Raw genomic sequence first — 27,444 nt, forward strand, 5'->3', positions numbered from 1 at the left:
TCTAAAGTATGAGTCCTTCTGGATAGCTTGCTTGCATGTTCCACATGTAATTCAGTCACTTGACCTCAGAATTTATTTTCTTTCCCAACTAGAGTATGCCAATACTCTAAATTAACTGTGAAAATGACCAGTAGCAACCAGATATATTTTATTTCCATCCATCTATTTTACCTACTAGGTAGAAATATGGTAAGATGGAAGGGATACGGGGAGACAAATGGGACAGAAGTGGGTGAAAGGAAGAAAGAAAAAGAGAAAAACATGTCCCCGTTCTGACACATGTATGGTAGTCATACAAAACCTTTATTATTTTTTCCTAAGAGCTTGTTCATTTATTTAATTGATGAGGCTTTCTGTTAATCCTTGTATGTGTGATTCAGTAATGTTATGAATGGATACAAAAGAAAATGAGAGCTATTTTCTTGCCATTAGATAATTAAAAAGGGAGTTGTAATTTGTTTTTAATCTTTATGTGGTATGCTGAATAACACCCCCCAAAGAAATCTGTGTCCTAATCCCTGGGACCTGTGAATGTTTTCCTTGTGTAGAAAAAGGTCTTTGCAAACATGACTGAATCAAGGATTCTGAGATGAGAATACCCTGGATTATTCAGGCTGGCCCTAAAGGCAATCACAAGTGTTCTTGTATGAGAAAAGCAGAGGCAGATTTGACCACAGACAGAGGAGAACAGCATGTGACCAAAAAGGAAGGGTTACAGCCATGTGACCACGAGCAGAGGAGTGCTAGCCAGTCACCAGCACCTGCAGGAGCATGGAACAGATTCTTCCCTGGACTTCCACAGGAAAACAATCCTACTGACACCCTGAGTTCAGCCCAGTGAAACTGAGTTTGACTTCTGGCCTCCAAATTTATCAGAGAATTTTGATGTTTCAAGTCTCTAAACTCAGGGGCCTTGGTTACAGCAAAAATAAGAAACTAATCCACCCATTTCTTTTTTAAGCAAGTATCCAGTAGCTTCCAAAATAATTCCAAGCTACCAAGTACCCTTGACAAAGAAGTTCCTCTGCAGAGCCTCAAGCTACGGATCTCAAGAGTTACCTGTATATTTAGACCCAGGGGAATCACTTAATTCTCCTGGGAAAATAGCCAGTGTGGGTAGCCCATCAACAGTGAAAGATGATAGAGGTGAACTAAATATACAAATACTCAGATAATATAAAATATGTTTCAAAGACTCTATGAGTCAGGAAAAGTAACATCAAAAAGTTATGAAATCATGAAACTTCAAAAAAGGTTAGAGACACGAATGAAGAAAGAAATGTCCTATGAATATAAGACATAAGTGTACTCCAGATAGGTGCTGATCAATAATTCTAAAGAAACTTCCAATTTCCCTATGAAATCCTCCCTAAGGGTGAATCCGATTTTCCCTTTCATCTCCTCCACAATGCAGTGAAATGTAGAAGTCAATGACTGAGAGGTAGCTAATTAAAATGTACTGAGAAAAGCAGGAGAGCTATGCAGCTCACCACTGGAGTTTTCAGTAGGGCTAAAGATGCCTGGATCTGAAACAAATCATTTCACAGGAAAGCAGGGTTATTTCCTGCAATAAATCCCCATCAGGACGAATTCTCTCTGCTGCCAGCAGGGTGACGGATGATGCTCTCTAGGCCGCCTGTGCGCGCTGGATTTGGATGGGCCACCACGAGTGCAGATGCTTATCTGAAACTTATCTGAACAAGCCAAATCTCCGGGGTCTGCAAAATTATGCTGGCATTCTTTCAAGATCAGCCTCTCTCGTGAGATGGCTGGCACTCTAGCTTGGGGACTTGGCTGCATGTCCAGTGAGGATGGATCTTTTTCTTCACATTTTTTGGCATTCCTGATGCAGAAAAAAATGAAGCCCTTGTGCACACAGACGTATTTAATAAGCAACACGAAAACTACCTTGCTAAGATTTGAGCCTCCTGCATGCCTTATGGCTCCTGCTCAGAAGAGTTTATAATCAAGCGAGAGGGCAAAAGTCCGTCATAAAATACTAGAAGAAACTCCTCAATTACAAATAGTCAGAAAAGAGAATTATCAGCACAGGTCACTTGAAAAGTATTCTTGGCAACTATGCATTTTAAACTGGACTGTACACCAGAGTAAGATTCAGGGGTCAAAGAAAAAAAGAGCCATTTATACTAAAATATACAACTATTATTTGATGAATGCTTATTGTGTGCCAAGCAATGTTTGAAAACACACATTATTATTTCATTTAATTATTTTAGCAACATTTTGTAGGTAAGAATTTTTAAACTCCTCTTACCCATGAAAAGAAACAAACTATAGAAAAGCTAAATTTCCCAAGCCAATTTAACCAACATGCTGCAGAATCAGGATTTAACCCAAGGTCTGGAAAAAAAAAATAAAAATAAAAGAACTTTTAATTAATACTCTCCAGGTGTTTTGTCAGGATGCAAAATCATGGCAGTTAGTTATTTCTGATAAACAAAACATGAGTGCAGTGCAGACTAGAAGTAGAAGGAAACAGAAAAAGGAGACTCCTTGTTGTTTGAATGAAATCATAAACATAGTCTCTAGTCAAGAAGCAGGATTTGGGAAGAATTAGCTTTTCTTAAGTAAATGTTTTTCTTGTTAAATACATAAAACATTGTCTTCCTGAGAGACCTAAAGAAAGCACACCAGCTTTGGGCTTGTGCTTGGTATATTTGCTTTGTTTGTTTGCTCTAGGTTTTGTTGTATCAGTGTTTGAAGTTCATCCTTTGAGCATCTCCAGTGTGCAAGGAATTGAGGACTCATTTTGTAGTATTAAGTTCCTTTGCATTTGTATTCAATTTCCATTGCTGCTATAACTAACCACCAAAAACTTTGTGATGTAAGTCAATATAATTTCATCTTACAGGGTTGTGTAGGTCAGAAATCCATGTTGACTAAGCAGTTTCTGCTCAAAGTGTGACAGACCAAGATCAGGCTCAGTAGGCACAAATGCCTTTCTGGAGGCTCCAAGAATGGATCAGCTTCCCAAATCATCCACATTGTTGAAAACACTCAGTTCCATGCTAATATTAGGATGGAGGTCCCCATTTCCTTGCTGGTTGTTGGAACAGATGGCAGAGGTTCTTTCTCAGCTCCTAGAGACTGCCCACTCATGGTCCTAGCTCACCTTTCCATCTTCAAAAGTCAAATCTTTGTCATCCTGCTAATCTCACCAACATCCCCGCTTCTACATCATTCCTCTACTACTTCCTCTTCTGACATTTCTCTGACTTAACTCTTCTACTTTCCTCCTTCTTCTTGTTCATATGGTTACATTGTTCTCCCAGATAACCTCCCTATTTGAAGGTCAGCAGACTAGTAACCGTAATTCCATTTGCAAAGTCCTTTCCCTGCAGTATCTAGATTAGTGTTTGACTGAATAATCAGGGGCAGGAATCTTGGAGAGAGATAGCTTTGGAATTCTACTACAGCATTTATCAGATAGTTCACTTATTGCAGTTATTTTGTTTTACTAATAACATGAAATGAATTGTATTCAGCAACATTATGTTATTTCCACTTCTTCCAACTACAAGTTCTCTACCACTGTCCTGAGGGATTGAAATTCCTCCTGCAAAAATAGATCATGAGCTTTGAGAAGACAAGAAATCCTCAAAAACAAGTTGATATTATCACATTAAGGTTTTTGTTTTGTTTTGTTTTGTTTTTCTTGAAACAAGTAGTTCTCTGGAGAAAATGCAAATTTAAAAACCAACCTTAATTTCCAGGACATTTCTGTGGAGGTCTTAATTACCTAAATAACTCCCTCAAATCTTCATTCTGTATCCTTCTTGAAGCCCATTTAAATGCTTCTGGTTGGAAAAAAAAATTCTTGCTGTTTCTAAAATCCTTCATTCTTAATCTATTAGTGTATTTTCTATATAGGAAGCAAGAGAAATTCCTGTTCTTAAAGTCCTTAAAATTTGAATTATCTTCTTTGGTCCTTTCTTCACTTCCAGGGTCACCCCAGATAATGGTGAAGAAAAAAAATGACTCTGGCAAAATTCTTGCCAAGTTCCAATTATTTATAAGGTATTGATAGACTGAAAATACAGAGCATAGATCTTTCCCATTTTAACAGTTCTTGGGGTACAAAATTCCTACCCCAACATTCAGGTACTCATGAAATAATCCCAGTTCACTGCTCTAAAAGGATTTCTGCCTTTAGCTGCTAATCAGTTTAGCACATAATTAAAAGAGCTTTAAAAATCATCAGTCATCTTGCTTAGAGTAAGTAATAATTTATGCCAAGGGAGTTGGAAAGAATGCTGATTTCATTTATTTTATCTCCTTGGAGGGAAGGTAGGCTGATAAAACCCTGTGCGAGATGGTAAATTTTAGACTTATTCCAAAGGCTAAATTAAAACAGCAGACATATTGATGATTTGTGAATATCTTTAATCTCTCTCTGTCCTCCTTTTCGGGGGAAGAAAAGGTTTTACATAAATACAACTGCTCTTCCCAATTATCCCTCATTTCTGGTGATGGTTGAGTTTTTAAAAATGTTTTTTTTAAAGTCAGCATCTACTTTTTTCCCCATTGGTGAATAAATAATATATGTATAGCAGATATTTAAAATTTAGATACATTTAGATTGTGTAAGTGCTGGCTCACCCACATATTCTCCTGAAAAATATCACAGCAGCCTCACTTGGGAGAAATGAGTAGTTTCAGTAGTTAATCATTTGTGCAGAGCGAGGTGGGAACTGGGAGATAGGAACACACATGCTTCAGGAATCTGGAGCCACCAAGGGAAAGTCCAGTCAGAGTGTTAGTAATTTGCATTGAGTACACACAGTGGCCCTACCTAATTAAACCATCTCACTGAAACTGATTCAAAATCGGCCTACTTTGGCATTAAAATTAGTTTAACCCTACCTTTAGAAGGGTATGTCGAGATGATAATTTTGCCGTGTTAGATATACAAACATATCTATTGTGTATCTGCTTTTTTCAAAAAGAGCTAAAATACAGTACTTAAGTCAAGATGCAGATATATATTTTTTCATCCACTGAACAAATAACAATTGCATATTAATGAGCAAGGAATGGTACTAAGAGGGATTCCAAGATGTGGAAACTAAACGATCATGAGTCACAGGTTTCTCTACTAAGTGTCCGTGGTTACCCAGACCTCTTCACACTCTCTTTTTTCTTCCCTAAAAGCAAAAGTATTTGTATGTGAACAGGATGTTCATGCTTCAGAAACCTTGGGTATGACAAAAACACAACTCCAACAGGCTCACCCAGAAAAAGAAACTCATTATTGAGCAGCCCAGGCAATATTTTGTCATTGAATTCTGTTTATTTCTGAGAAGTTGATCCATGTCACCAAGTCTCTTCATCTCTAGGCTGTGCCTTGCACTGGGGTGAACTCCATTCTCAGGCACTGCATGGTGATCCTGTTCTGGCTCACATGTCCTTATTGCCTGCAGTCCCAGCAGAAAGAGCACCTGCCTCTTTCTTAATATCCAAATATGTCTCTTTGCAAGGCATTGCTCTGAATGGATGATGTGCTAGCACTGGGCTGTAGCTAGAGAATGTGAAGCACACACGTGAAGCTAGGGACAACAACAGCTCCCCTGAAGAGACTGGGCAAAATGAGAGTTGGTAGTACAGAGAAAAATCAGAAGGTTTCTGTGAACACACGCCACATTTTGCTGGCTTGCGGAAATGAAAAGTTCAGACCAGAAAATCTAACTGATTCCTTGCAATGCTGCTCTTCTGATATGTGCTAAACTGTGAATTATAAGCCTAACCTGTCATCGTCAGAATGTGACTATATATGGAGATAGGACCTTTCAAGGGAATTAATGCAGAATGAGGTCATACAGGTAGATACTAAATCAATCTGGCTGGTGTCCTTATACACAGAGATTAGGACACACAGGGAGACACAGACATTTGGTTGCAGAGAAAAGATCATATGAGGACACAGCAAGAAGGTTATTATCTACAAGCCAAAGGAGAGAGTCCTGAGAAGATACCAAACTTGCCAAAACCCTTATCTTGAACTTCAAACCTCCAGAACTCTGAGAAAATACATTTATGTTGTTCAAAGTACCCAGCCTGTGATAATTTTGTTACAGGAGTCCTAGCAAACTAATACATCTTCTGAGTAAAGAGAAACACATGTACAGTCCCAACTTTACACACACACACACACACACACACACACACACACACACACTCAATATCCAACTGTGAGGTAGTTTTTGGACGAATACCATGAGTGATGCAAGAGGCCAAGAAAAACAAGGCATAGTCCCTATTTTCAGGCACTTCCTAGTTGGAGTTCCAGGTTAAGGAGAAATTTAGGCTATGTATGCAGTTTAAAGAACTGGTTCTCACCATCTGTGTTCAAGGCACACTGGATCACTATAGTGGACATTTGACCATTCCGCATCTGAAGCTTCTTATATTTGGAGAATTTTCCACCTTATAGATCCCAGTGGTCAAGCTGATAAAGACAGATAGAATCATTTCTCAGGGACCATAGAGGATTGGTCCCAGGACCCACCCCTCCATCATGGATACCAAAATCAGAGGATGCTCAAGTCTCTTATATAAAATGGCAAAGTATTTACATATAACGTCCACACATCCTCCCATATATGTTAAATCATCTCTAGGTTACCTATAATACCTAATACAATATAAATGCTATGTAAATAGCTGTTATGTTGTATTTTTAGGAAATGCTAATTTCCTAAAGACATGACATTTTAAGAAACAACAAGGAAAACATTAAGTACAGACACTTTTTAAAAAAATATTTGCCACCCATGACTAGTGGAAGGGACAGCTGTATTTGCTTTCTCAACCTTCTTTGCTGCTGGGTCCAGGAAGAGTCCAAAGTTCTGTTAACTAGACACACCTGCCTATACTAAATCTGTAGATAATGAGTAAAACAAGACAGAACTGTAGGAACCTCTCTGGAAGGGGCGACAGTTGCAGGCAGTTGCAGAGGGTTCCTGGGGTAGAAAATGGCAGCAGTTTTGGCAGCACTAGGGAGGGCCAGATGTCAGCTGCACCATGGGTCCAGCTGCAGTGTCCGAGATCTGTCCTGACACGACCAGTCTGCCTGTGTGATTCCAAATGGCATTCTTGGCCCCGGCCCAGCCTCAGATCTCCTTTTCCAGTCTTCCAGTGATGGATCAAGCTGCCCCAAATCTATTCAACAAATGTTTTCTTCTCAAAACCAGAGTCCCTCTGTGATTAAGACTAACTGAAAACATTGCTACTTAAGTGAACTTTTTAACACCTCTAGCTGCCTGAACTATAGTGTTCTGTATTTTCCTTCTTACCACAAAAGGTATCTCATGAGACCACAGGAGCCATTTGGCTCAGAGCCAATCCACCATGACAGTATACATCTTCATTTAAAGCAAAAATACATTTTTTTCAAATTGAATTCAGTGCACATCTATGAACTGTGAGAAGTACCAAAATCTTAAGCAATGCTAGTTCAGAATTCAGATTGACCTACCAAAGTTCTACAAGAGAGATACAGTAGTTATACATCAGGAGAGCATTAGAATCTTCTGAGGACTTCTGTTTGTAAACATAGATACCAACTGCACCCTCCTTCAAAGACCTTATGTGTTACATCCAACATGTGACCCAGGAATAAGAGCTATATGATTTTCCCCAAAGTCCAACAGTACCATCCAAATTGACCTAATAAGAACAGAGGCCCAAGTAGTGAAGGTAAACAGTAAACCCACTCAAAACTCATCAGAGGTGAGGTAGAGAAGGGATCTATTCTAAGAGAGCTAAATACCTTAATTTCCTGGTGAAGAATCAATGAATAACTAAAGCTGATGAGTCAAGAATAAAACTCAAGCTGGGTGCAGTGGCACACACCTGTAATCCCAGCAGCTCAGGAGGCTAAGGCAGGAGGATCGAGAGTTCAAAGCCAGCCTCAGCAAAAGCAAGGCGCTAAGCAACTCAGTGAGACCCTGTCTCTAAATAAAATACAAAATAGGACTGGGGATATGGCTCAATGGTCAAGTGCCCCTGAGTTCCAACTCCAGTACCAAAAAAAAACAAAAAAATCGAATAAAACTCACATATTACTCAGGATTATGGCAGCAATAATCAGGAAAAAAATAAAACTGAAATGTTTCAAGTTTCTGGCTTAATTAACTCTCCATCCACAGCCACTTCATAGCCATTAAATTTTTTTCTTTCCTTTTTTTCTGTTACTCTTCATACATTCTGGAATCTTTTTGTTTACTCCCAAAGTTAAAAGCCCTCTTAGGCAAGTATCTTGTCTGTCTTATCACTATGTCCCCTAATTGAAAGAGCGTTCAGTATATTACTATTGCACATTACTAGGTGCTTAATAAATAATTGATGAGGGAAGAAGGAAGCAAAGGGACAAGAAGGGGAAGGGAGGGAGAGTACAGGACAGGACAGAAACCCTCGAAGAATAGAAAAAATTAGTGAAATTTTGCTTTATTTAATGCTATTCTGAAGAATTTGAACTTTTTTTTACCATTAAATATTTTCTTTTCTAAAAAATACTTTAGAATGCCCCTTAGTACTTCTAATGCATAGTCAGGTTTGACACTAGACTGATACCAAAGAAAATATCTGCAAAGGTGGAGGATAAATTAGAATTCACTATGGGTAGGTGAAGGAAGATAGCTGATTTTATTAGTAGGTTTTTTGTTTGTTTTAATATTTATTCCATTTTTCATTTTTTTATTGTTGTATTACTAGCCTTTCCTTTTATCACACAAAGTGAGTTGCCTCAGAAAGGCCAGACCCAATCTTTGCCTAACACTTCACAATTATTCATTCCATTATTCAAATATCTTTTCCAGATGGATCAGTCTAGTTGGATGCCCACTTCGGTACCCTTTTAAAATGCACACATTCCACGAAGGGGTCACAAACACTGTGTCATCAGTACCTTCACATGAATTTCTAGAGCTGTTCAATCACCTTTTCACCCTGCTGAGTACCTACAGAATGCATGCTCTGTGACATGAGGACACAATCTCCAATGTGGCCCACTAGTGCCGCCCTCTGATCTGCTCCCAAAGACTGGGACTGGGGTAAGATTCTCTCTGAGGCCTTAGCTTGTCCTACTCAGTATGTCTACAATTCATAGTCTATTTGCCATAGCAATTCATTGCTTGCATTTACAGATAACTTCAAGTGAATTATAATAATCATCTAGAATTTTCAGAATTTCATTTTGCTTTGACATTTGGGTAAGAGAATGGGGATGGACTATTAAACTATCATTGGACCCCTCCAGGGAATAAAGCAAGGTTTTCTGTGAGAGTTTAATCCGGTTTTTTTTTAAATGCCAGAGCAAAGAAAATGAAGATCATAAACCACTCTAAGAATTCTAGCTATAGATGCTTTGTGTGATGAAGGACATGAGTTTAATCTTCTCTTTAATCATTTGTCATTACACACAAGCTGAAAGCAAATATGGAATACACAGCTCTGCCCTTTTTTCTTTTTCCAGAGACTGATTTTAATATTATGGTAGTGAGGGTCTTTGCAGAGTCTGCCTTATATCTGTATGAACTCAATTTGGAGCCAGTCTCAAATATTCACATTTACTGACAATCCAGGATTTTAAAGGGAAGGCAGAGAAAGTGAATGTCATGGCTCGTTCTTGCTGATGTCCTTTCCTTATCCGCTCTGCTCTGAATGAGAGGAAAGCTAAAGGACTCTGAAAATGCTACAGTATAAAGATGCCTTGGCACATTCTAAAATAACTTTCCTTGTGAATGGAAGATCAGGAATCTTGCCCACAACAATACAGATTCAGGGCCAGGGATTCAAGGCTCCAGAAACAGGCAGGTCAGGTCTCAGAACTTATTACACAGGTTGCTGAAAATAACAAGGTCACATCTCATTTAATTTATCTGTTTTATTTACTTTCAGGTAAGCCAATTTGCTTTTCTTCTATACATCTTCCAAGATAATAATCTAAATACAAGAATTTCTTTATTAATCCTACAAGAAATTATACCCAACTAAGATTTACTCACTTAAAGACTTAAATCTTGGTATATTGCTCCATTTTTTTGTTTTGTTTTGTTTTGTTTTTTGTTACTATAATGAAACACCTCACTACCATAATATTAAAATCAGTCTCTCTTTTTTTTTTTGTAAACAAATGGGATACATGTTGTTTCTCTGTACATGGTATAAAGCATACCATTTGTGTAATCATAAATTTACATAGGGTAATGTTGTTTGATTCATTCTGTTATTTTTCCCCTTCCCCCCCACACCTCCCACCCCTCTTTTCCCTCTATATAGTCCTTCCTTCCTCCATTCTTGCCCCCCTCCCTAACCCTAACTCTAACCCTAACACTAACCCCTCCCACCCCCCTTTATGTGTCATCATCCACTTATTAGCGATATCATTCGTCCTTTGGATTTTTGAGAATGGCTTATCTCACTTAGTATGATATTCTCCAATTTCATCCATTTGCCTGCAAATGCCATAAATTTATCATTCTTTATGGATGAGTAATATTCCATTGTATATATATACCACAGTTTCTTTATCCATTCATCAATTGAAGGACATCTAGGTTGGTTCCACAATCTGGCTATTGTGAACTGAGCAGCTATGAACATTGATGTGGTTGTATCTCTGTAGTATGCTGATTTTAAGTCCTTTGGGTATAGGCCAAGGAGTGGGATAGCTGGGTCAAATGGTGGTTCCATTCCAAGTTTTCTAAGGAGTCTCTACACTGCTTTCCAGAGTGGCTGCACTAATTTGCAACCCCACCAGCAATGTATGAGTGTACCTTTCTCCCCACATCCTCGCCAACACCTGTTGTTGCTTGTATTCTTGATAATCGCCATTCTAATTGGGGTGAGATGGAATCTTAGGGTGGTTTTGATTTGCATTTCTCTTATTACTAGAGATGTTGAAAATTTTTCCATATGTTTGTTGATTGTTTGTAGGTCTTCTTCTGTGAAGTGTCTATTCATTTCCTTAGCCCATTTGTCGATTGGATTATTTGCATTCTTGGTGTAGAGTTTTTTGAGTTCTTTATAGATTCTGGAGATTAGTGCTCTATCTGAAGTATGAGTGCCAAAGATTTTCTCCCACTCTGTAGGCTCTTTCTTTGCATTGCTGATAGTTTCCTTTGCTGAGAGAAAGCTTTTTAGCTTGAATCTATCCCAGTTATTGATTCTTGCTTTTATTTCTTGTGCTATGGGAGTCCTGTTGAGGAAGTCTGGTCCTAAGCCGACATGTTGAAGCTCTGGACCTACTTTTTCTTCTATAAGATGGAAGGTCTCTGGTCTGATTCCGAGGTCCTTAATCTATTTTGAGTTTAGTTGTGTGCATGGTGAGAGAAATGGGTTTAGTTTCATTCTGTTGCATATGGATTTCCAATTGTCCCAGCACCATTTGTTGAAGAGACTATCTTTTCTCCATTGCATATTTTTGGCCCTTTTGTCTAGTATGAGAAAATTGTATTTATTTGGGTTTGTGTCCGTGTCCTCTATTCTGTACCATTGATCCACCTTTCTATTTTGGTAACAATACCATGCCGTTTTTGTTACTATTGCTTTGTAGTAGAGTTGAAGATCTGGTATTGCAATACCCCCTACTTCACTCTTTCTGCCAAGGATTGCTTTAGCTATTCTGGGTTTTTTATTCTTCCAGATGAATTTCATAATTGCTTGCTCTATTTCTGTAAGGTACATCATTGGGATTTTAATTGGAATTGCATTGAATCTGTATAGCACTTTAGGTAGTATGGCCATTTTGACAATATTACTTTTGCCTATCCAAGAACATGGGAGATCTTTCCATCTTCTAAGGTTTTCTTGAATTTCTTTCTTTAGTGTTGTGTAGTTCTCATTGTAGAGGTCTTTCACCTCTTTTGTGAGATTGATTCCCAAGTATTTTATTTTTTTCGATGCTATTGTGAATGGGGTAGTTTTCCTAATTTCTCTTTCTGAAGATTCATCACTTATGTATAAAAATGCCTTAGATTTATGTGCATTGATCTTATATCCTGCTACTTTACTGAATTCACTTATGAGTTCTAAAAGTTTTCTGGTGGAATTTCCTGGCTTATCTAAGTATATAATCATATCATAAGCAAATAGGGATAGTTTGAGTTCTTCTTTTGCTATTCATATCCTTTTAATTTCTTTGGTCTGTCTAATTGCTCTGGCTAGAGTTTCAGGGACAATATTGAATAGAAGTGGTGAAAGAGGGCATCCCTGCCTTGTTCCAGTTTTTAGGGGGAATGCTTTCAGTTTTTCACCATTTAGAATGATATTAGCCATGGGTTTAGCGTAGATGGCCTTTACAATGTTAAGGAATGTTCCCAATATCTCTATTTTTTCTAGTGTTTTGAGCATGAAGGGGTGCTGTATTTTATCAAATGCTTTTTCTGCATCTATTGAAATAATCATGTGATTCTTAACATTAAGTCTATTGACATGGTGAATTACATTTATTGATTTCCTGATGTTGAACCAACCTTGCATCCCTGGGATGAAATCCACTTGATCATGGTGCACTATCTATTTAATATGTTTTTGTATGCAATTTGCTAAAATTTTGTTGAGAATTTTTGCGTCGATGTTCATTAAGGATATTGGTCTGAAATTTTCTTTCTTCGATGTGTCTCTGTCTGGTTTAGGTATCAGGGTTATATTGGCTTCATAGAATGAGTTTGGGAGGGTTCCCTCCTCTTCTATTTTATGAAATACTTTGAGAAGTATTGGAATGAGCTCTTCTTTAAAGGTTTTGTAGAACTCAGCTGAGAACCCATCTGGTCCCGGACTTTTCTTTGTTGGTAGGCTTTTGATGACTTCTTCTATTTCATTACTTGAAATTGGTCTATTTAAATTGTGTATGTCCTCCTCGTTCAGTTTAGGCAATTCATATGTCTCTAGAAACCTGCTGATGTCTTCGAAATTTTCTATTTTGTTGGAGTATAGATTTCCAAAACAGCTTCTAATTATGTTTTGTATTTCAATCGTGTCTGTTGTGATATTTCCTTGTTCATTCCGAATTTTAGTAATTTGGGTTTTCTCTCATCTTCTCTTTGTTAGTGTGGCTAAAGGTTTATCAATTTTGTTTATTTTTTTGAAGAACCAACTATTTATTTTGTCAATTTTTTGTATTGCTTCTTTTGTTTCAATTTTGTTGATTTCAGCTCTGAGTTTAACTATTTCCTGTCTTCTACTACTTTTGGTGTTGGTCTGTTCTTTTTCTAGGGCTTTGAGCTGTAGTGTTAGGTCGTTTATTTGTTGAGTTTTACTTCTTTTATTAAGTGCGTTCCATGAAATAAATTTTCCTCTAAGTACTGCTTTCATAGCATCCCAGAGATTTTGATATGATGTTTCTTTGTTCTCATTTACCTCTAAGAATTTTTTAATTTCCTTCCTAATATCTTCTGTTATCCATTCATCATATAATAGCATATTGTTTAATCTCCAGGTGTTGGAGTAGTTTCTGTTTTTTACTGTTTCATTTATTTCTAACTTCAATCCATTATGATCTAATAGAATACAAGGTAGTGTCTCTATCTTCTTCTATTTGCTAACATTACCTTTGTGGCATAATATATGGTCTATTTTAGAGAAGGATCCATGTGCTGCTGAGAAGAAAGTGTATTCGCTCTTGGTTGGATGGTATATTCTATAAATGTCTGTTAAGTCTAAATTATTGATTGTGTTATTGAGATCTATGGTTTCTTTGTTCAATTTTTGTTTGGAAGATCTGTCCAGTGGTGAGAGAGGCGTGTTAAAATCACCTAGTATTATTGTGTTACGGTCTATTTGGTTTCTGAGATTGAGAAGGATTTGTTTGACATACATGGATGAGCCACTGTTTGGGGCATAGATGTTTATGATTGTTATATCTTGCTGATTTATGTTTCCCTTAAGCAGTATGAAATGTCCTTCTTTATCCCTTCTGACTAACTTTGGCTTGAAGTCCACATTATCTGAAATGAGGATGGATGCTCCAGCTTTTTTGCTGAATCCATGTGCATGGTATGTTTTTCCCCATCCTTTCACCTTTAGTCTATGGGTATCTCTTTCTATGAGGTGAGTCTCTTGCAGGCAACATATTGTTGGATCTTTCTTTTTAATCCAATCTGCCAGTCTATGTCTTTTGATTGATGAATTCAGGCCATTAACATTCAGGGTTATTATTGAGATATGATTTGTATTCCCGGTCATTTGGTTCATTTTTTAAATTTTATTTATTTATTTATTTATTTGACACAACTTGGTTCCTCCTTTATTTGACAATTCCTTTAGGATAATTCCTCCCTTTGCTGATTTGCTTCTTTGTGTTTTATCTCTTCCTCATGGAATATTTTGCTGAGAATGTTCTGTAATGCTGGCTTTCTTTTTGTAAATTCTTTTGGCTTTTGTTTATCATGGAATGATTTTATTTCATTGTCAAATTTGAAGGTAAGTTTTGCTGGGTATAAGATTCTTGGTTGGCATCCATTTTCTTTCAGAACTTGAAAAATGTTGTTCCAGCCTCTTCTAGCTTTTATGGTCTGGATTGAAAAATCTGCTGATATCCATATTGGTTTCCCCTTGAATGTAATTTGGTTCTTTTCTCTCACAGCCTTTAAAATTCTGTCTTTATTTTGTATGTTAGGTATTTTCATTATAATGTGCCTTGGTGTGGGTCTGTTGTAATTTTGTGTATTTAGAGTCCTATAAGCCTCTTGAACTTGATTTTCCATTTCATTCTTCAGATTTGGGAAATTTTCTGATATTATTTCATTGAGTAGATTGTTCATTCCTTTGGTTTGTTTCTCTAAGCCTTCCTCAATCCCAATAATTCTCAAATTTGGCCTTTTCATGATATCCCATAGTTCTTGGAGATTCTGTTCATGATTTCTTACCATCTTCTCTGTTTTTTCAACTTTGTTTTCAAGGTTAGATATTTTGTCTTCAATATCTGAGGTTCTGTCTTCCAGGTGGTCTATCCTATTGGTTATGCTTTCTATGGAGTTCTTAATTTGGTTTATTGTTTCCTTCATTTCAAGGATTTCTGTTTGGTTTTTTTTCAATATCTCTAACTCTTTATTGAAATGATCTTTTGCTTCCTGTATTTGCTCTTTTAACTGTCAATTGGTGCGATCATTCAATGCCTGCATTTGCTCTTTCATCTCATCATTCAATGCCTGCATTTGCTCTTTCATCTCATCGTTTGCTTCTCTGATCATTTTAATTATGTACATTCTGAACTCCCTTTCTGTCATTTCTTCTGCCATGCTGTTGTTGGATTTTATTGATGTAACATCTAGATTTGTTTGGGGCATTTTCTTCCCTTGTTTTCTCATATTGTTCAGGAATCAGTGGATCATTAAGATATTGCCGATTTCCTCTATTGACTTATAATGTCCCTGAAGATTGCTAGTATATCCCCCCTTATCCTTCAGTAGCCTGAAGTCTTGGAGGAAGTTGATAATGCGGTGCTCCACAAGGAAGCTGCCTCTCTAGGGGTGGTGACCCTCAGGTGGGGTATATCCCCTGATGGTGGGCAGAGGTGCCTCCACTTGTTGACCAATGGTCATCCAAAGGGGAACTAGGCTGCAGGCTGAGGCAAGGCCTGTTTGTGCCTGTGTCTCTGGTTTTACCGTCCTTGTGGGAAAACCTCACCCGGCGGGGAAGACTCACCCAGTGGGGAGATCTCGCTGGTCAGTTCCCCTCTTAGAGGTTCCCCTCAATCTACAACTACCGCCTGGGCTGGGCTGTCTTCCTCTGCAACATTCCCAGGGGCCTGGACCTACCTCCTGGGCCTGGGAGCCTCACCCTTCACAGGCGAGTCTCCTTAGGCTGCCTCTCCTCAGAGAATCTGCCCGCAGTCCTGGAAATTTCGCTCCATCTTAAGCATGTCTCTGTGCGGCTCTTCCACCAAGAATCCGCCTAGGTCCTGGGACCCTGCTCTGCACCTAATCACCTGGCTATGCGGCCCCTCCTCTGAGTTGCCACCTGGAGCCCCATAGAGTCGCTCCGAGACCCAGTGACCCGCCACACACCCCTTCCTCCGGACAGCCGCCCGGTGTTCTGACGCAGTCACTAGGAGTCCAAGCAACTCACTTCGCGTCTTGTCCTCCCGCCAACCTCCCGTAGCCCTAGGCAGTCACTCCGAGTCCAAGTGACCCACTCTGCTCCTCCTCCTCCTCAGGGTAGCCCCCTGGGTGTTCAGGAGCAGTCGCTCCAAGACCAAGCGACCCACTACGCTCCTCCTCCAGGCAGGCCACCGGTGTTCAGGAGTGGTCGCTTTCAGTCCAAACAACTCACCACTCGCCTCCTCCTCTGGCAACTGCCTGTAGGTCTGATGCAGTCACTCCTAGACCAAGCGACCCGCCACATTCCTCCTCTTCCTCTGGGCAGCCCCCCGGTGTTCAGAAGCGATCGCTCTGAGTCCAAGCAGCTCGCCATACAGCTCCTCCTCAGGCAGCCACCCGGAGCCCCAGTGTTTGCTCTGAGTCCAAGCGCTGTGCTGAGCAGCCACCTCTACAATGATCCCAGTTGTCTGTGTTTACCGCTCCATCAGGGGGAGGGGCGTCTCGCCGGGCCACTCTACTTCACAAAGTTCCCTGCGTTCTGGGACTACCGCCCCATCCGGGACGCCTCCCCATTGGGAGAGACTCACCCAGCAGCTTTGAGTTGTTCCCAAGACTCTCAATATCTCCTCTTTTGAATCCTGCGTCCTGGAGCAACATGAAATGCAGCCACCGTCTAGTCCGCCATCTTGAAATTAAAATCAGTCTCTTGTTATGGTTTAGATGTGAGGTGTCCACAGTAGCATCTACCTGTAATCCCAAGAACTCAGGAGACTGAGACAGGAAGATTACAAGTTGAATATGAGATGTCCCCCATAAGCTCATGTGTGAGACAATGCAAGAATGTTCAGAGGTGAAATGACTAGGTTATGAGAGCCTAAATGATTAGGATTTAACAAGTGGTAACAGTAGGCAGGTAGGGTGTGACGGGTAGGGTGTGGATGGAGGAAATAGGTCACTGGGGGCATTGTGCCTTTAGGATTTATATTTTGTCCCAGGTGAGTGGAACTCCCTTTCTGCTTCCTAGTTGCCATGTCTTGAGCTCCTTTCCTCCACCATGCACTCCCACCATGATATGATGTTCTGCCTCACCCCGGACCCAGAACTATGGAGTCTGCTAACCAAGGACTAAACCTCTAAAACCATGAACCAAAATAAACTTTTCCTCTTCTAAATTGTTCTTGTCAGGTATTTTGGTCACAGCAATGCAAAAGCTGACTAAAACAAACCTGAGCCAGGCTACTTTACTTAAAAAAGAGGTTCATTTGGGGTCATGGTTCTGGAGGTCCAAGGTAGAGGGCTGCATCTGGTGACGGCCTTCCTGCTGTCAGTCTCAAAGCCACACAAGGCATTAGTTGGCAAGAGACAGGGAGCACATGTGTATCTGTTATCTGTGTGACTCTGGTCTCTCTCCCTCTTCTTATGAAGCCACCAGGATTCAATTGTGGGGGCGCCACCTAAGCTTATCTAATTCTAATCACTTTCCAAAGCTCCACCCCCAAACACCAAAGATGGATCAAGTTTCCACCCTCTTAATACCTTACAATGGTGAATAAATTGCAACACTGGAAGATTTTAGAGGGCACACTCTAACTATATTCAAACCATAGATTTTGAGAGATGAACATTAATTCCGTGAGTGTACCATATCTCAGTATGTTTCAGAAATCTTCCTTGGAAATTGCCTTCAGGGCACAGAGTACATCTTTTTAGAAGTTCACAAGGGTAGCAGGTAGTTCTTCAGGGATGTAAATGAGTTATAGTAACTTTCTCAAAATTTTTGGTCTTGGGATCCTTTCATACAATTGAAAGTTATTGAAAATTCCAAGGAGCTTTTGTTTTGTGAACCGCATATCAGTAGTTACCATATTAGAAATTAAAATACAAATTTGTAAGATATTTATTAATTCAATTATAAATGATAATAAACAAATTATGTTAACAAATATCTTAATGAAAAAAATTACTGTTTTCCCAAACAAATTTTTGTGAGAAGGGTAGCATTATTTTACACTTTTTGTAAATCACGGGTTCAATTGAACACAGCCAGATTTTTAAGTGATTCTACCATCAATCTGTAGCAATGTCATTTTAATTGAATCATATGAAGAAAATCCAGATGTTCACACATTTGTAATTAGAATAAAAGAGACTTATAATAATCTTTTTAGATAATTGTAATATTCTTCTTTGATAGTATGCCAAAACTCAACAAGTGGTAGTTTCTTGATGGTTTATGGCAAAGTGAAATTTGAAACAAAATCAATAAACTTTTTGTATTCTACTACATTAAAATCCATCAGTCTGTCTTGTACTTTGGAAGAATCCTTTAACTATGCAAAATTTTATAACATCATGCATTGGTTATTTAGGAATTATTGGCTCACTGCCTAATGCAAATCTTCTAAATATAGCCATTTTATTATCTTGTACAATATCATCACACACCATGAAACTGTGGAAAACACTGTACTCTGGCAAGAGTAAGAATGAAAAAGGTAAATAACATCTCAGCATTATTAAAAAGAGACTTAACTTCATGGGCCCCCAAGAAAGTCTCAGGATCCTCACAGTTTTCAGACCACTCTTTGGGAATGAAACTTGGAGGATAAGTTAAAGTCTTTCAGCATCAAGTCTTTAACAGATATATTTACAAATTAGGTAAGTGAAACATGTCGTTTATAACAATAATTTCAGACATTTGAATGTTTATGGGGGTAGAAGAATTTTCTCTGTTGTTGGCAGGGATTTTGACTGAAATCATTTTATCCTTTTACATTATATAATTCATGAAGTTGGCCCACTGTAGGTACCAGGGTTATCCCCAAATCACAGTTAGAAACTGCGCTAGGTCAAAGTCCACAAAGCCTAATACTGACACAACAAAAATATTCTCATTTTCTAAAACTCCAATGGGCCTCATTTACTTTAAGCAATATTTAAAAGTCTATGTTTAATATAAGAAATAATTTGGATATCCTATGGGGTCTACTAAAAAAGGATTTCCTATTACTCTAGAGCAAATATTTCTTTCTGTTCTCTCTTTTTAAACTGTGATTTATGATTATAGAATTTAAAAGTTATGAATAATTAAGAGGCCATCTAGTCCAATTACCTCACTTTACAAATGATGAAAGTAAAAATCAGAAAAGCAAAACCGGATAATCATTCTGAGGCTGAGCTGAACAAAATCTAGGTCACATGACATCCTACCCCACATCCTCTTCATAGAATGTTCCAAATGAAAATATTCATGTTATTTGTATTTCTCACTGCCTACCCATTCCCAATTGGAGAAGTGTAAAAATGTGTCCATTCATTCTCAAAAATTTGACTTACTTTTATCCAAAACTAAGTGACAAATTTTAAGTTTTAATTTTGTAGCCCACCCATAAATTACAAGTGACATCACAGGGACAAGGAAATATTGAAATAATCTAGTGCAGATTGCAAAGCTAACCACAATCAGAAAAATATTATCTATTTTATCTGCCTTGGTGATACTCTTTCAAATGTCATAAACTGAGGTTCAGGGTCTTGAAATAGGCAATAAAAATGATACTTACAAAAATGACTAAGAATAGGTGGAGTGTCATTAATTAAGCAATAATCCCTTTGAAATCAGTCATTACCAGCAGTTTTTTGCTATGGGCCATTAACACTCTAACTAGCAAGTCATTAATAGTGGTAATAACCAATTCTAAGGGGATTATTGCTCGAATAAACTATATATAATGATTTTTAAGCTTTGTAAAAATTTTCAGACTTTTATGTTAACCTTTGAATAACATGTTAAGTATGGAGAGAATTGGCTGAAAATATTACTGGCTCATTTTTCAAAACTGGGAAAATATCTTTCTCCATCTAGCCCTTCCTTATATTTGCCCATCATATCCTCAACATTTGAGGACTGTTTGGATACTGCCGGTGTATAGAGTTTTGGTTCCCTCTTTTCATGCAATATCTGCAGACTGAGTGGTGGTTTGCAACTGCTTTCACTCACTGACAGCTGAACATTACTGCTGAATTCATCTTTCGAAGTCCAAGCACACTTGAAGTTAATTTTTGTCCAATGTCATATAGCTCACTTTGCTGATTTTATTTTGGGCTTGGGGGGTATGCCAGAATACTGTCTTTAGTAATCAAAGTATGTATAGAGCCTCTGCAGCTTGCTGTAGGTACAAAAGACTACAACCAACATAGAAACAGATCCATTTCAGGAGAAAAGGTGACTGAAAGGGTACTTGATTATTTGATCACCTGAGTAACCCAGAAGTAAACACCTTGACCCTTTTGCTCCCTCCCACTGCCTTAGGCCAAGAAGCTTCAACAGAGCTTTGGGTAGTAGCTTTTACCCCCAAGGTCATTGCAACTTGTTCTTACATTTCCCTCCTTTGTTCTGGATCTTGATGGGAGGGTACATCCCTCTGATATATTTGGTTAAGAACACACTTTGACTCTTAATTTTGCAAATTATAGAACAACATTAAGTAAACTTAGACACAAGCCCCCAAACAGAATAAACTACAAAAAAAAAAAATCATAGGATGTATGAAAAGATCCTGGGGAGAAAAAAAAATGAGTGGGGAGAACCTTCTTCAAAAGGAATCATGAAATTTTAGCCAGGTAGGGTGGAGCACACCTGTAATCCCAGCAGTTTAGGAGGCTGAAGCAGGAATATTCAAAGTTCAAAGCCAGCTTCAGCAATTTAGCAAGGACCTAAGCAACTTATCAAGACTCTGTCTCAAAATAAAAAATAGAAAGAACAGGGGATGTGGCTCAGTGACAAGCATCACTGGGTTCAATCCCCAATACTAAAAAGAAAAAAATTATGAAATCTTTGCTCAGAAAGAACTAAGGCATGATGTGAGTCTTTTATTAAATATGTGCTTAATGTTGTCTTCAATATTCAAGATGCTGCCTTTGGGAAATTGGTAACATAGAAAAAAACAATCCAAGATGAAGCATGACTACTGATCTAAAGCCACATAAAAGAAATAAAATATAAATTCAGTATTAGGGAAAATGAACCAATGAATTAGAAGGTAAACTTGTAAAGTTTCTTAGCTAAAAGGTTTAAAATAAGACTAAAAGATAATATACATAAAAACTGGAAAATTCTGTCTATAACCAAACTTTATAAATTGAATTTTTAAAAAACTATGAAATATTTGCCAAAAATATAGCATTAATTTTAAGAAACCATACCAAACAATTAGAAAATGTTGATTCTGATAAAAGATGAGGGGACAATAAACAAGAGAAAAAACATGAAAAACAATAATTTCCCTCAGTAGCAAAGATACATAAATTAAATTAAAACATATTTTTACTATCAAATTAGGGAAAAAAAAAAAAAAGAGTCAAGGGCAGTTTTGTCCTGCTGCAGGACAGGAAAGGAACCAATCCATGTCACTTTTGCTCAAAAAGCATTTTGGCAATTTGGGAATACAGCAATATACTTTGAGACTCAGGAGTCTAAAATCTTTATGTAAGTAATGGGATAGATGCTTCACTCTTAAAGTTGAAGTCTGTGTTCTCTCCCTTTGAACCTGAGTTTGTGACCTCTCTGACCAATAAAACATGAAAGAAGTAATGCTTTTTACCTTGCAAAGTTCAGTCATAGTAAGGACATAACTTCTACCTGATTATCTCACTTGTGATGCTCCCTCTTGGAACTCAGTCACCTTGAGATAAGGAAGGCCAAGCAGTCACAAGCCACATTCCAGCTACAGCCTCAGCTGTCTTAGTCTCCCCATCAACTTCTATCCACAATTGCAAGCCATCTGTGGGTGCAAGTGAAGAGATGAACTTTCTCCACTGAGGCCTCTCCAAATTGCAGATTCATTAGCAAAATGTTTTCTACACATCTACAACTTGAAACCAGGTTTAAAGTCTTCATCCCCCATAAAAGAATGCTTCCAATATATAATACAAAAAAATGTGCCATTGAACTAGAAGTTAATACTACCACATAGTCCCATTCTTGTCTTCACAAAACTTCTAAATCAATAGGCAAAAGAAGCAGAGAAGGTATGTATTAGTGATGTAGGACAGATGAAGCTGGACACCTGAGGAATTTTTAGGAAGTAAGTTTATTTAGGCTGCAGTGATCCAGAGGGACTAATGCCTAAACATCTCTGGACCCAAAGTCTGGAAATTCTTTACTTTATACTCAGTGGGTGGTTATCTGTCAGTGGGTAGGTACATAACAATTACTCTTTGTCCCGTATTCTTAGGCTAGACAGAGGTTTTACAAAATTTTGCCAAGAAAACAGAGATAGTATCTTTTTGCACAACAAGCTTGATTGCAGACTCTCTCACACCTTTTGTCTGCAGACCTGGCACTTAGAAGAAAGAAGAAGCTTCAAACCCCAATGTCCTCTGCAGAAACCCTGCTGACATTCTTTGTAAAAATCTTTCTGACAAGAAGAGAAGCTTAATTATAGCAAGGATCTTTCAGTGGGTTACCTGGTCTGCTTCATTAGTCTAGATGATTTAGTCTTTATTAACAAGGTGAAATGAGTCGCTGCTATACATTGTTTGGAGAACAGCCAATGTCTGGAACTCAGGGTACTCCACGGTAAAACTTAAAGTTTCTATGTACTTTCTAGGATTATGGTTACTGATAGTATATAGCAGAGATTTACAAATTTCCCAAATAAACTAATCATATCTTTTAGTACTTAAAAAAGACTAAAGGGACAATCTCAGTCACCAATTTTACACGGAGTCAAAAAACAAGAGCCTATGCACAAAAGGAGACAGCCACATAGATCCCAGAAGAGTAATCCTCTCTGTTATGATTTGAATCTGGAATGTCCCCCAAAGGGCTCTTGTGTTGAATCCATGGTCTCCAATACATCAAGGTTCAGAAGTGGTGCTTTTAGACAATGATTGAATCATGAAGTATCTGACCCGTGGATGGATTAATCCATTTGTTATTTAATCCATTTATTCATTCATGGATTAATCCATTGATAGCTGAACGGATTACTGGGAAGTAGAACAAAGTAATTGGAGGAAGTAGGTCACTGGAGACATACCCTGGGAGGGATCTTCCCTTAGCCTCACTCTCCTCTGCTTCCTGGCTTCCACGAGCTGAGCAACTTTCCTCTACCGTGCCCTTCCACCTTGGGGTTTCTACCTTGGAACGAACTGACCACAGATTGGATCAACTGAAACCATAAGCCAAAATAAAGCTTTCCTCATCTGAATGGTTCTGTCAGGTATTTTGGTCATAGTGATGCAAAGCTGCTTGACCCATCCTCAAACTCAGAAGATCCTCTCTGAAGCCTCAAATTCCAAGTCCAGATGGTCAGATTGGATGGAAGGAGGAAGAGAACACAGTTGCTTATCATCTGCCACAACACACCACCACATTTCAGCGGTTATAACTCCAGTACGGGTAACTTTTTTTTCTTCCTTTTTCATAACAGCTCAATATGGTTTACAAAAACATCTTATGTGCTATTGTGCTCACTCATAAAAAATAAAATACATTTTCCTTTTCTTTATGAAGATATTCAAATATTCAGTATCTGGTTTCTAAACAGGATTTCATTATTAAAGAAAAGAACTCTTTTATGTTTCCTGCAAGATTTAAGTACAGAAGCTGAGTAGATATTTAAGTAGAAATTCCTCTTCCATTTGGATTCAGCAATAAAAAGCAATTTTATTACCTAATATGCCTGAATGCATAATCTTTAAAAATCAATTGTCACATTACAATCTATTAAAAAACAATAATAATTAAACCTTGTTTTCTGAGCTGCAAGAATTTAAAAAGTCAGCCAAAGCTATAGTTCAATACAAGATCACTTAAAAGTTCAAAGACAATATCATATTAAAAATCAAAGCTTCAGACATTTAGCTTTACTTAAAAGCCACCCAATATTAAACTGGAACATTTCACTTATTTAAATTTCCTTTAATGAATATCTTTGTACATCTTCTCATCTATATTAGTCCCTGATGATTACACCCCAAGGATATTAAAATCCCAAGCTGACAAAATCACCAGAAAATATCTTCAAATGTACATTTGGCAGTCTTTGTATTACTGAAATGGTAATGCATAGTATTATTTATCACTAGGATGCTGCATTTTCTATTCTGAAAATGAGCTTTCAATTAGCAGCAGATTGCTGACTTGCTCTGGGAGACTGGATCTGAAGAAAAATTAGAACCTTAAACACTGGAGTCATTGTTGAAGATGCTCACCACCAAAGAGATGAATGTGGCACCTGAATAGATATGGGAAAAGAAATGAAAGTTGACAAAGGCCTGTGTAAAGTAAAACATCTGAGAGAAATGAAGGAAAGAAAGGAAACACAGTTGAATTGTCTTTGTCTGACTTTGTCTGAATCTTTCATGTAGGCTTCAAACTGACAATTCATGTTAAATCATAATTCCCAGCCAAAAAATTAACCAAAATATGTAAATAGTACTTAAACACAATACCATGTAATCAATTTTTAATCTTTCCTAACTTCATGGGTCATCTTTTCTACCTTAATTCTCTTTATGTTTTTGTGTATATTTACCCTTTAAAGGAATTTTGAAAACCAGTATATCCTTTGCCCATGCATTTGGTTGAAAATTAATATTTTCATCACACTTTTTCATAGTTGCAATGGATCTAATTTCTAGAGTTAAAAAATACTAACAGTTTTAGGTAAAATTTTTACCTTATTTTTTTTAAGTCTCTCCAGTGGACTCCAGATATTTATGCATTATGTTTCAAATTTTAACATATCTGAAATTGGAATTACTCTTATTATTGCTCTGATCAGGTAGCAAACATACCTGTTTGTCAACAGTGTTGGGGACAATTTTTAGAAAAAAAAAGTATTTAGGAAATGCTATAGCATTAACACTCTTGATTACCCTCCCTGCCAACACCAACTCACAAAGTCTCTGGCATTTCTAACAACTTCCCACAGGGGCTGAGTAGATAACCCATACATGTACATGGTTACCGCTCCAAAGGACAAGCTTTGACTAGTGAAAAGCAGATATGTTTAGGAGCCCATATACAAATCCCTGCCCTTTCTCTTCCTAACAGACCATCTGAGACACAGGGGATGCATACAATATCTCCAGAAATGCAGAAATCCCTTCTATAACAAAGTACCTGCAGGATTTCTTATGAGACTGTGGTCCATATAAGAATACACCACCTGGTACTTACTGTCCATCCTTCACCACTTCATTTATCTTTGGCCCTCACTCGATGACCTTGAATTTACCCATTCACCCAACCAAATAAAATTATAGCACCTACACCTGTTTAAGGCTTTGTTTCGTTGAGAACTCAAACTAAGATAGTCATATAAATAAGTAGAAGAGAATGAGAGGAGTTCTCTTATAGAGAGCGAGCTCAATATTTTAAACTCCTTGCCGGATATTGCACAAAATTAACACCATGACACATCACCAAATTTTTTTGTAAAGACAATTAGTACACATTTAAAATAGGCTTTCCTTTGATACTTTTGAAAGAAAAGAATTACATAACAACTTACAAAAAGTTGTGTTGCCAGCCATTAGAATATCCACTTTCCTGACACCTACATCAGTATTTCAAATTGTTTCTTTGTCTGGTGATCTAATACACCCAAGAACAATGCACCAAGCAATGTATCATACTAAGATTTAAAGAATGAAAGGCTTGACTTTCTTTAGTAAATTGGGAGGAAAACAAGTCCATAGCTCAAGCAAATCTAGTTAAGAATCTATTCTTTCCTTTTCCCTTCAACTCCTCCTCAAGCATCTGCTAGATTCATAAGGTTCATATTCATACCATGAATCCACAATCCACCCTTATCCTTGATGGTGCTGGCCTCACTGGAGAGCTGATATGGGAAAGCCCCACCCATTCCTTTAGAGTATATGTCCTTAATTCTCTTGAACTACACTAGCAGAAGGCATTGCATACCAAGTTTTAAGAACTGAGAAGCTATGGGCAACCAGAGAAAATGCAAAACAGAAGAAAGAACTTGAAACTTCACTCTTCCCACAATCCAAAAAAAATCAAAATAAAACAGACACAAAGCCATAACCTTCCTCAGGTGCTTTAGTAGACACAGTTGCATCCCTATCTCAAGATCGGCCTTCTCTCCTCGTATCTGAAACAGATCCAGTTTGCCCAGTGTAACTATCTTACTTTTGCTGCATTTAGAAAGTTTATTCTTCAACTGAGAGGAAATAACCATGTTTTAATATGTCTTCCCTCCCAATGGGGCAGGCATTCCAAGACGAAAATAGCCATCAACACTACCTTTCCCCAAGCCTAAGCTAATTAACTGAGAACAGAATCATGAAAGGCCTCAGCTAACCAACCCAAGTGGGTTTTGTTACCCAAATGTCGAGTGCCAGTCAAGATCGCTCTGCCAGTGAGATTTATTTATATTCATCCCTCATTCTTCCTCTAGTCTAGTGATTGGTAAGTATTGAACCAAGGATGCATGGGAACATACACACATACATATTTCTAAGGAAAAAAATTTCAGAGACAGTACAGTCTAAATTTATATTAAAATAGTGTATTCATGAAGAAAAGGATTAATCACATATAATCAAAAATCCAAAAAAGTAGATTCAACAATAGAAAGGTTTATTTCTTTAAAGAAGTAAAGAAGTCTGGAAAAAGCAGTCCTAAACTGGTATGGTCAGGACATGGGTCATTTCTTTTCTTCTTTTTTTATTAGGGTATTACAATTATACATAACAGTGGGATTCATTGTTACACATTTGTACATGCACACAGCATACTTGGTCATACTTTTGAATATCTTCCTTTTTCCCTTCCCTCCTCCCTCCTTCTTGGACCTGGGCTCTTTCTAACTCTCCACTCCACCTCCCCAAATCTGGCCTTCATCTTCATAGTTACATTAGTGAATTAGTTATACTTAACAGTGGGGTTCATTGTTACAAAACAGCTGCTTGAGCTTCAGTCATCATATATAAGAACATAGCCACAGAATAAGGGCCTTCCCTCTGAAAGAAGACCTCCCAGAAATTCCACTACATTTTCCCTTATATGTCACTGGCCACCATTTTTGATGCCATGTGTCCCAGATGCAGGATGTGGAGCTACCAGACTTGTTTACCCAGGTGGATTTCAGTCTTGCTTTGGTCCTATCCCTTCTTTCTATACCCTAATTTTGTGAATGGAAATGTTTACTCTGTACCATTATATATTGGATACTTGTAAATTGCTTTTAATTTTACAGGCGCTCACATTTCGAGATTGCCTTGAGCCTCAGAGAAGACTTTAGACTTAAACTTTGAGCAGTCTTGGAATTATTGAGATTATGGAGACTCTTGGAAAAGGAATACATGTATTTTGCATTGTTAGAAGAGTGTAAGCTTTGAGGGGTCA

The sequence above is a fragment of the Sciurus carolinensis genome, chromosome 4 (genome assembly GCF_902686445.1).
Source record: "Sciurus carolinensis chromosome 4, mSciCar1.2, whole genome shotgun sequence".
Taxonomy (NCBI): Eukaryota; Metazoa; Chordata; class Mammalia; order Rodentia; family Sciuridae; genus Sciurus; species Sciurus carolinensis.